The sequence below is a fragment of the Elaeis guineensis genome, chromosome 2 (assembly GCF_000442705.2).
Source record: "Elaeis guineensis isolate ETL-2024a chromosome 2, EG11, whole genome shotgun sequence".
Taxonomy (NCBI): Eukaryota; Viridiplantae; Streptophyta; class Magnoliopsida; order Arecales; family Arecaceae; genus Elaeis; species Elaeis guineensis.
This window is the reverse complement of record NC_025994.2, coordinates 35,556,492-35,568,726: the sequence shown is the minus strand read 5'-3', so window position 1 is coordinate 35,568,726 and position 12,235 is coordinate 35,556,492. Positions and strand designations below refer to the sequence as shown.

Genomic DNA, 12,235 nt, shown 5'->3' with positions numbered 1-12,235 from the left:
TAATGTGACTAACGCTATCCAAGGTTCTCCAAAGGCTACCCCATGAAGCCTTTCAACCACAAATGGCAGCCCAAGGTATCAAATCCTTAACAAAATTAACAAATTTCTACCACGCGGACTTCTAAGTCAGGAGCATACCATACATGAGAGCGTTTCTGATGTCCAAACAAAATTCCGAAAACACAGTAACAACGTTTAACTCAAACTTCCGACACTCGTCCATTCTTTACTATCAGAATTTAATTTTTGCCCCTCGTTTCTCTTATCAACCAGTCCCTCGTACCAGAAACAGATATAATAGAGACCTTGTGCCCCGATTTTTAGGTACCAGAGACAAGTGGACCTACTCATTAATCGCTAACGTTGACGACAAGACTTAACTAGCGAAAGGGACACCTCAGCACATCAGAAAACCTGTAGATTCAATGATAACAATGTCGATAAACACAAATAATGAATCCCCACAAACAATTTTAAAAACAAAACACAGAAAGGTAACAGTCACTAGATCCCAATTGGACTAGTTTCAGCAGATCAGATTAACACTTTAGAAATTAAAAACCAAACATTAAAAAGCCTTAAAATCTTGCATGCCAAACGCCAGATTATGAAGATAACCGACCCAGATAAGAACCCGAGGAAGGTGAAGCGCAGAACTAGCTCAGCAGCAAGATTTGTGCATGCTTCTGCAAACAGGCCGATACCTGACCAAGAAACTTGAATGCATTAAATAAAGAATGATTGATAGCATAAAAAGCAAATATATACAGTAAACACACTCAAGCATCAGTCCACACAACTTGTGCGTGCAGAAAACTCGAGAACGAAACCAAAACTAGAAACGTTTACATGTTAAATTTTATTTTCAGAATACAGTGAATAATCAAGATTTTTTTGTAGGAGTGAATCATCAAGATTACCAAAATATGGTCAAACTGATGGATAAATGAAATAAAACAACCTTAAGTAGCTATGTTAAAAATAATACCTCAAGTCATTTACTCATTTACATTGATGTTCTTATGACTCATGCCCACGCATGACAACAGGTAAGTCACTAGCTTACCATAGCTCATTGTCTTTTTTGCCCCCCTTTTTTTGGGTAAACAAGCCATAAAGGGTACAAAAATGGTTACAAACAAGTGAAATTTTCCAGATTGTCCAACCAAAACCAAAGCCTCACAATACTCTAAACCTTGTACCATGTCAACTCTAGAGGGCTCTCTGATGGTTGCAATCAATGAGACAGATCATATCCTTCCCGGATATAACTGTAAAGTCTTCAAGATTATGTAGTCCATACGTATCTTCAATAAGATAGTGAGGATCCTTTTGGCAAAAACTAGCTCCCATCAAGATGAAACACCAGAACACTATCATCCAATTTAATCCAAATTCTACTATAAGCTCCATAAACTCCACTACCTGAGTTCCACTGGTCACATATGATTGCTTTCCCCCAAGAAAATCCTTCTCATTTCACCTCTTGCCGCTTGTCAGCCCACCCACACCATCAAGCCCATCATCGTTAGATGTCCATCCATATTCAATCTTGTTCGACGCACCAACAATTTTCACCAAAACATCCACCTTTTTTCTCCATCTACTTCCTGCGGTGACTTCTGGCAATCACTTGTTTCCCTTGACCAATCACTGAAGTCAGGCACCTCCTTCCTACCAGTTGCTTATCTTTTTACCCATCAGCCTCTTGCAAATAAACTCCAAATCCTTATCAACACAACAGAACCAAAACAAACTCTGCATGCAAAAGAAAAAAAATATAATAAACTCATCAAATACTTCCTTCTATTATCTTACTTATATTAATCCTTCGTACAATCCGTATGGCAAGATTTCCTGTATCGATACCGGACAGCGTACCGATGCCAGACCGGTATGGTACGGTACCGTACCGACATACGATACGCTTCGACGTACCGATTCGATACCGATATAAATTTTTTTTTCTTTTTATTTTTTTATGTTCAAATTAATAATTCATAAATATAACCTCAAAATTACATTATATTGCATATTATTGACAGATTTGGGTTCAATTTTGAATTATCTAGCAGTACAAAGACTCTTGATCTAAAATTTTAAATATATATTTATTTATATTATATTACAACTATGTCATTTTAAAATTAAAAATATATATATAAAATATGTATTAAAATGTATCTAAACGTTTAAGTACAAAATATAATAACTGATATACTAACTTCAAGACCTACTCTGCATTTAATTTCTCGTCGAGTGTCTGTGACGCTCGTAGATATCTGGATGATCAACATAATCTGAAAAGATATCAGTCTAACCCTCTATTCAAGCTGCATCATACTCTTAAATATTCATCCTATAAGACATCTCAAATCTCTCACTCAAACTCTAACTCTGAGAAGTATCCTCAGGATGATGGTACGACTGTGGAGGAGCCCATCTAAATATGCCGGTAGCAAAATCTGATCCGTAAGATGCTCCAGAATAACCACTAAAAGACAATGCCTCGGATGCACCATATCCATATGGATCATAAGATGACTGCGGATAATAGGATCCATAATGCGAGGATGATCCAGATACATCCATGGACCCTACTCCACATGCAAGATCGTCTGCAACTGCATCGTGTGCTGGACGACCTCTAGGAGCCCATCGTCTATATGAAATTGGCTCCCCACGGTCTCTACCGACTCGTCCACCATGATCCCTATCTTGTGTGGCATGTGTAAACTGTGTGAATCGAATGTTACCCTGTGCCTGTCTCATAAACAGTGATCTCCTATCCTCCAGTTCCTCCCTGATCATCAGATCTATGGCTACTACTACATGTATCATCATCACTCTCCCTGATGTCCGAATCTGAGCCAGATAGCTCCTGTACTCTCGAGAGTGGTGCACGTGCAATTATTTTTTCTTTTCTCCCTCTTGTGCCCCTCTATGACTGAGTTTTCTGTGATTGGGAGGATAGATGCCTTTTTGCAGACTGCCGACCTCGTCTATTCATCTGTCGCTCAAATCTCTGAGAAGATGTATCGGACATCGAGTTGTTGAAAATTGTCCTAAAACCAATCGCGTGACGATTAAATTCGTCCTTGTATATGAATTATTGATTATTGAATAATAGTTATTTTAATATTTTTTATCACAAAGTGACATCTTCCTTGAACTCTTGTACTGTGATGAAGTCCCTAGAATTATGCTAGTGTACGATAAAGAAAGGATTTATCATATATTTCTTAAACAAGTTCGCGACCAAATGATACATCATTACGGGACGATGACATTTATCGAGTGAAGGTCGTTGTATGCCATATGAGTTGGTTGTCCTCTTAACTGAGTGTGGTGACACTGATATGACATACAGGTGAGATGTAAGGGTACATCGTCACTGAACAAGTGACTCACCTGCCGAGCGTTCTGCTGTCAAGAGCTGCTCGCAAAACACATGAATATAAATGTCCTTCAGATCTGAGATCACCATAGTGACTTGCAAGCAACCCACTGTGCTTTGGTGTCGAACTACCTGAATTTTTAATGCAGTGACAGAAGGCTACTGGGTACAGTTAAGTACTTGCAAAATCTGTGTGTAGATCAAGATAAGATTGACCCCTCCGGATTATTGGAGTTGATATATCGCTGTATTTCAATTTAGTAAAACCTTGGCCAGAGTAATCCATGAGATAGATTTGAAAGGTTGAAATACAATGTGAATGAAGCAAATCTCGATTGACAGTTAACCTGAGACCATCCTAGAGCATCTAAGATCAAAAAGATAAATTATGCGGTAACCATGAGTATGGGTTTTGGAATATTCTTTTGCGATAATTCGACCTATCTGAACATCAGAAACCATTGCTAGATGATATCTCGATTAGTGCAGGAATTAGTTTCTGTGCTACCGACTTAGTGTTTGAACCTATGGAATCACGCACACAAGTCAGACAAAGTAGAAAGAAATTGACCTACGTTTATATGTCCAATCTGGAAGTACTTGATTGAACATATAAGCTAATTTGATTGAGAATTGAGTTATGGATCAAATGGGATTGAAGAGTTGACTATGTCTAGCTAGCACTACACATGAGGTTCAGGTTCAATCCTGGGGATGAACAATTTCTATTTATGATCTATGAAACATATGAAAGATTGGATTTAAGTACTATTAATTTCAGATTAGATCTGAATTAATTAGACTTAAATAGGTCCAAAATCCAAGTTAGACTTGATACAAAAGTCCTAAAGAGTTTAAGATTGATAGGCTTTCGAAATTGTTTCGAACCGACTTCGAATCGGATCTGTTTTGGATGAGATGAGTATTCCTACTTACACTGGGAATACCCACTCATTAAGCACGACCAAAAATTGATTTGGTGCTTATTTGGGACGTCCCAAGTGGGTGTGGGAGTGGGTGCAAAGTGGATATCATAAGTGATGGCAATTATATCTCATATAGGAGTCCTTTCATGAGTATTGGACCAATTCAAATTAGATTTGAATAAAGAGTCCTCTCATTGGGTCATGAGAATCATCTATAAATAGAAAGGGTCTCTACCCTTATGGATGAGAGAAGAGAATAGAATAGCAAACAAATCAACTTCAGAGAAGAGAAAAAGAGAGAGAGACAAACATGTGAAGAGAGAGATCCATCTTCTACATCTCTCTCTTTGTTGTCGCCTCCTCTCTTTGGGCATGGATCCTTCTTGAACATCCTACCTACTGGTGTGAGGTGTCACATCATCACATCTCATCCCTCGATTGATTGTATATGCGAAGCCAATTGGATTAGAGTTCATCCTGTTATCCTGCGGCGTCTGACGTGCATACGAAGTAGAAGATCTGCATATCCAAACCTCCGCGAAGGTTTATATCAGATAATTTGGGATTTGATCTCTGATTCCGCTGCGATTCAGGTAAAAATTTGATCCTTAAATAAGTAAAACATTAGAAAAAAATTTTAAATGCAACCTGGACATTCTGGAGAGAAATTATTTCCTTCCCTTCAACTGGTATCAGAGCAGGCCTGAAATATATGCATGCCAAACAGAATTTTTCGTGATTATTTACATGAGATATAATTGAGATTTTTTGTGTGACGTTAAATCTTATTTAAATCTGTTTATATAAAATTTTTGATCTGATTTTGATTAGATTAGAGGTGCCTAATCAATGGTTGATTGAGATTGTTATAAATCTGTTATAATAGAATTCTGCTGTTACTGAATTTTTGATGAAAAACAACGTGAATTAAAAATCTATTTTAAATCTATTTTAATAGAATTTTAATTTAGTTGTTTTCCTTATGAAGTGAGGATTATTTTAGATTTAAATTGGATCCGTTTCGATGAATATTTAGATCTAAATCCTATCATAATTCAGCACTGCGCGAAAACAGATTTTACCATAAATTAATTTCTTATGCATTCATATTTGCATCTAATTATTTTTTTATTTGATATCAAATTTAAAATTGATATTTTATAATCAGTATAAGATAAATTTTAGATTTGATATGATGTATATAATACATCAAATCTAATTGGATTAGATGAAGAACATAATTGATGAGATCAAAGATATGTTCAAGACATAAAAAGTTTTGTCAATAATTGCATGTTGATGTAATTATATATGAAATTAGATTTCAAATCTTAATAACCTAGTACTCAAATTGATGAGATCACCAGACCGTCCGATCACAAGAGATTGAAGAGATTAATCTCTCTTTTGCTTATTCGATGGGTTATCTTATGACGTATAGGGATGTCGTTGTGATCCAGTTTCATGAAGAAGAAAAATGAACAGATTTTTATGTATTATTTTGATCATAAATATATTTAGATTAGATCTAAAATAATTTATGATTATAATAGAATAAAATTCAGATATAAAATTATTTTAGATCTGAATTACATGTTAAATATGATGTAATTGGTATTGATCTAAAAGTTGTCATGATACATGAGATGTATGAATGAAGTTTAGATCATACTTATGTATATTTAATTGTTAAACATTATGAAAATTTATTTTCATGTGTTGAAACATATGGTATGCTTCACTTGAAATCCTTGTTAGTAAAACACACGTTTCACATACTTAATTTTGAATTAAATTTGAATAATCTAGAATTGAGAATTGAAGATCATTAAAACACCACATAATATGATGAGCAAAGGGTTAGCATGAATCAGGTTCTTTTAATGGGTTAGACCTAGAGTTAGGAACACATATGGACCAAGTAAAGAAATTGATTAAATCTAATCAAGTGTTGAATTAGATTAGGTCGGTATTGCTCTAAATCAATCTCAATAGTTGAAGTTTGATCAAGTCCATGTGTTTGACCCTAATAAATAGACCATTATCATAGTTCTGTGATTGAGCCCGAATCTTCTGGTATGTCAAATCGAAACTAATTAACCAGTTGGTGTCTTAAGGTAAGTTTGGCAGATTCGATCAAGTGATTTTTAATTGAGAGCTATTCACCTAGATGCATCTACGGTGAGTTAAGGACAAATCCCTCCCGCTGATCTTACTTACCTGGCCAACATGGTAGATTATATTTTGATTAGATCACTAGTCGATTCGTGCAGACCCATACCATTAAGGTGAATCAGTGTGACTGATTTAGGTGTCTTTAGACCAGCTTGTGTTTAATCCTTCACATGACTTGATGAAGTCAGTAGAAGGATTTGCAGTTTGCAGGTCGACTTCTTCTCTTATTCTCAGATCAATGAATCAAATCCTCTAAATTATTAGATCCATAAAATCATAAAATGATAAAGTTATAAGATAACTTAATCATTACCTCTCATTAAGGTGTGTGATAATGAATCCAATATTTCAAATAGACATTGGAGACGCCACATGCCTGGTGTCTATTAGGTATTGGAATTGTTATTCATCATATGACCATCATGATGTACCTTCAGATCAATGCTCAGGTTGGCCGAGCCACATTCGAACCTGGACATCCATTTGTTGGATGCACTTGATATGTCATGTTAATGGTTGGACCTAGCCAGGATTTTCAATGGAGGCGCCGCACGCCTGCTGAAGAAAAGTCTGGGGCAAAACCCAATGCTAGAAGTTGTTTGGAGAAACAATTGGTTATGAACCTACCCATGGATGCACTAGAGTTAGTCAAGCCACACTCGGACCCGAATACAGTCCGTGTGGATTCTAGTACCCACTAAGAAATTAATGTAATTCCTCGAGTTGGAGGTAGAGGCTACCAATTTGCAAAAAATAGTGAGAGGACCTTTAGACTAAAATCCATGTCTTCAGGATTAAAAAAATAATTCATATACTAATAGACTAATGTTTTCTCCTTTCAGTTATGGCCAACACCGTTCGTTGTTGGATAGCGACAAACTCATCGGACCCAACTTCGATAGCTGGTATCGAAAGTTGAAGATCATGCTGGAGCACGAGAGGATTTTGTATGTCCTTATGGATCAAGCACCTGAAGAACCTGTAGCCAATGCTCTCCCCGTGCTGCGAAAGATACTTACATGAAGTGGCTTAATGATCGCACAACTGTGCGTTGCGTGATGAGGGCAGCTATTAATGATGAACTTAATCGTAAGTTTGAGGATGCGCAACCTGAGAAGATGATTTAAATGTTGAATGAGTCCTTCGACACCCCTGAGGATGCGGAGAGACATAAAACCTCCTGCGCAGTGTTCAATGTCCGTATGCGAGAGGAAGCTTCAGTCATCGATCATGTTTTATACATGATTGAGCATATTGAACGCTTTAACAAACTTGGCTTTCCGTTGCATGAACAGTTAGACAAGGATGCTATCCTCAATTCGCTATCGAAATTCTACCTATCATTTCTCAGTCATTATAAATAACGAAGCCTGCAGTAAACTATCATGTTTTGCTAGAATTATTGCAGACTTTTGAGAAGGATCACCAACTCTAAAAGGAGCCAGTGAATTTAGTGGAAGGTTCATCTGCAGGACGTCGATCCTCTAAGAAAGAAAAGAAGAAAAGATGCAAAAATCTGTGCCGCCGATCCCAAGCAAAGCAAACCGTCAAAAGTTGACAAGAACCAGAAAGAGTACTTCTGTAAAAAGCCTAGTCATTGAAAAAAGAATTATCCTGCTTATATAGCCACCCTTGACCCAAACAGGCCTAAGAACAAGAGAAAGAAGCAAGTGGTTGCTTCACAAGATATTTATATGATAACACCTTGTAATTTCTCTGTTTGTGATACTACTATCTTGGTATTGGATACCGAAAGTCCTATTAATATATGCAATTCGTTGTCGGAACTGCAGATAAGTAAAAAATTTCGAAAGGACGAGCGGTTCTTTAACATTGGAGATGGAAACCTTGTTCCAATTTCGACCTTGAGAACTTTGCAGCTTGTCTTCGAGTCCAGTAGTGTCATGTTAGATGATTGTCATTATTTGTCCCTCCTTTATGATGAATGTCATCTCTGTAGGCCTTTTGGCCAAACTTGATTATAAGTTTATAATAAAAAATAATTTTTGTGATATCATTATGAATGATACTACAATTGTGTGGACAATTAAAACATGGCATATACATAATATCATGACCTATTAGTGTAATGTACACATCTAATAAACATCCCAAAATAGATAATGTCAGCGAATCCTACCTTTGGCATTATAGGCTTAGTCATGTGAACAAGAATAGGATTGACAGGTTAATCAAGGAATGTGTCCTTGAGATAGTTGATTGTGAATCATTGCCTATTTGTGAATCTTGTCTATTTGGTAAGATGACTAAGTTACCTTTTAAAGAAAAAGATGAAAGAGCCAGTGATGTTCTAGGTCTAATACATACTGATGTATGTGGGCCTATAAACATAAGTGCCAGAGGAGAATACTACTACATTACGTTTACAGATGACCTATCGAAGTATGGATATGTCTATCTTATGAAGTATAAGTCAGAATCATTTGAAATGTTCAAACGATTCCGTGCTGAAGTAGAGAAACAAATTGGAAAGAGTATTAAGATCTTTCGATCAGACCGAAGAGGTGAATACCTCACCTGTGAATTTCTGACATATTTGAAAGAGAATGGGATTCTCTCACAATGAACACCTCCTGAAACACTACAACATAATGGTGTGTCCGAGAGGAGGAATCGAATTTTGTTAGACATGATCCAATCCATGGACTTTTCCAGTCTGCCAATATCTTTTGGGGATATGCTCTAGAGACTGCCTGCTACATTTTGAATAAAGTGCCCAGCAAGTCTGTCAATAAAACTTCATATGAGATATGAACTGGACGTAAGCCGGTGCTATCACATCTTAGGATTTGGAGGTATCCAGCTTATGTCAAGTATTTAAAGACAGATAAGCTTGGACCGAAGTCCGATAGATGCTTGTTCGTAGGGTACATAAAGAAAACTAAAGAATACTACTTCTACCTTGCTGCAGAAGAAAAGGTGTTTGTCAGCAGCCGGACAATCTTTTTGGAAAAAGAGTTCCTTGGTGAAGAGCTAATGCCTGTAAAATTGAACTTGATGAAGTTCATGAGGTAGAAGGACCGACACATACAGAATTAGATTCGATTGGTGAATCGAATCCAGAGCCAATAGAGGCACCATTAAAGAGATCCGGTAGAATACCGATCAGCCGAACAGATACTACGGTTTCCTAATCCGAGATAGTGATCCTATTGAACTTGATAAGAACAATGAGGATCTGATCACCTATATGGAGGCTATGCAAAGGCCCGACTCCCAAAAATAGCTTGAGGTCATAAAGTCCGAGATGGAGTCCATGGAGATCAATAATGTCTGGACACTAGTTGATCCGCCCGAAAGGATAAAATCCATAAAGTATAAATGGATTTTCAAGAGAAAAAAAGCAGATGGAAAGGTAAAAACCTATAAAATCCGTCTAGTTGCTAAGAATTACCGTCAGCGTTATGGTATTGACTATGACGAGACATTCTCTCCTGTGGAATACTCAAGTCCATCCGAATTATGCTTGCTGTCACTGCACACTTAGATTATTAGATCTGGTGGATGGATGTCAAAACCACTTTTCTTAATGAAAAACTGGAAGAAGTGTATATGATACAACCTGAAGAGTTCATATCCACAGACAAGTCGAAAATGTGCAAGCTGAAAAGATCAATTTATGGACCAAGCAGGTATCGAGGAGTTGGAACATGCATTTTGATAAAGTAATCAAAACGTATGACTTCGTTGAAAATGGAGAAAAGCCTTACGTCTACAAATAGACTTCCGATTCTGTGGTCATTTTTCTTGAGCTGTATGTGGATGACATACTGTTACTAGGAAATGACATCCCGACTTTGCAGAGTGTGAAGCTATGGTTATCATCACAGTTCTCCATGAAGGACTTAGGAAAAGCATCCTACATTCTAGGGATGAAGATCTATAGGTTGCTTGGATTGTCCCAATCCATATACATTGACACCTTGTTGAAGCGGTTCAACATTGATAATTCCAAAAAAGATTATCTTTCGATAGGTCATGGAATTACTTTTTTCAAGAAGAATTGTTCGACAACTCCTGAGGAGAGAGCGCATGAGTAGAATACCATATGCTTCGGCAGTGGGATCTATCATGTATGCTATGACATGTACGAGGCCAGATGTGGCCTATTCACTAGGGGTAGTAAGTAGGTACCAGTCAGATCCGGATGAGAAATATTGAAAGATTGCAAAAGCAATTCTTAAGTATTTGAGAAATACTAAAAACCAATGACTTATCTATGGAGACTCTGATCTGAAGCTTGTGAGATATACTGATTTCAATTTTCAGTCAGATTGTGATGACAGCAGAAGCTTGTCGAGCTACATATTTATCTTGAATGGAGTTGTTTGCTAGAAAAGTTTCAAGCAACATACTATAGCCGATTCTGTATGCGAAGTGGAATATATTGCTGCATCGGATGCTGCAAAGGAGGTGGTGTGGTTGCGAAAGTTCATTATCGAACTGGGAGTTGTACCTTCTATTGATGATCCTGTCCTGCTGTATTGTGACAGCTCCAGTGCCATAGCTCAGGTGAAAGAACCTAAGTCGCACCATCGCACTAAACATATTCTGCGCCGCTATCACCTAGTGCGAGAGATCGTGAACCGAAGTGACGTCAAGCTTCAGAAGATCGACGGAAAGGAGAACCTAGCCGACCCCTTCACTTAAGCTCTTGGGATCAAAGAGTTCGATGACTTCAAATGGAAGATGGATATAAGATATTGTCCCGATTGGCTTTAATCAAAGTAGGAGTTGTTGGGAATTGTGTCCTAAAATCAATCGTGTGACGATTGAATTCATCCTTGTATATGAATTAATAATTATTGAATAATAGTTATTTTGATATTTTTTATCATAAAATGACATCTTCTTTGAACTCTTGTACTGTGATGAAGTCTCTCAAATTATACTTGTGTACGATAAAGAAAAGATTTATCATATAGTTCTTAAACAAGTTCGCGATTAAATGATACGTTATTACGGAACGATGACGTTTATCGAGTGAAGGTCGTTGTATGCCATATGGATTGGTTGTCCTCTTAACCAAAGAGTGTGGTGACACTAGTATGGCATATAGGTGAGATGTAAGGGTGCATCGTTACTAAACAAATGACTCACCTGCTGAGCGTTCTGTTGTCCAGAGCTGCTCGCGAAATACATGGGTATAAATGTCCTTCAGACCTGAGATCACCATAGTGACTTGCAAGCAACCCACTGTGCTTTCGTGCCGAACTACCTGGATTTTTAATACAGTGACGGAAGGCTACTGGATACAATCAAGTACTTGCGAAGTCTGTGTGGATAACGATGGGATTGACCCCTCTAAATTATTGGAGTTGATGTATCGCTATATTTCAATTTAGTAAAGCCTTGGCCAGGATAATCCATGAGATGGATTTGAAAAATTGAAATACAATGTGGATGAAGTAATCTCGGTTGACAGTTAACTTGAGACCATCCTAGAGCATTCAGGATCAAAAGGATGAATTATGCGGTAACCATGAATATGGGTTCTAAAATATTCCTTTGCGATAATTCGACCTATTTGGACGTCGGAAACTATTACTAAATGATATCTCGATTAGTGCAAGAATTGATTCCTGTGCTACCGGCTTAATGTTTGAACCTATGGAGTCACGCACACAAGTCAGACAAAGTAAAAAAGAATTGACCTATGTTTATATGTCCAATCTGGAAATACTCGACTTGATTGAACATATAAGCTAACTTGATT

General features: G+C 37.2%; 1 protein-coding gene across 1 annotated transcript in view; it reads right to left on the bottom strand.

Annotated features, from left to right (window-relative positions):
• Nucleotides 1-405: 405 nt before the first annotated feature.
• LOC105035857 (uncharacterized) overlaps nucleotides 406-12,235 on the bottom strand; it is a 28,196-nt gene continuing 16,366 nt past the window's right edge. The window contains exon 2 of the mRNA XM_073251731.1: nucleotides 406-704. The gene's annotated coding sequence lies outside the window, so the exon portion shown is untranslated. The remainder of the gene's footprint in view (nucleotides 705-12,235) is intronic.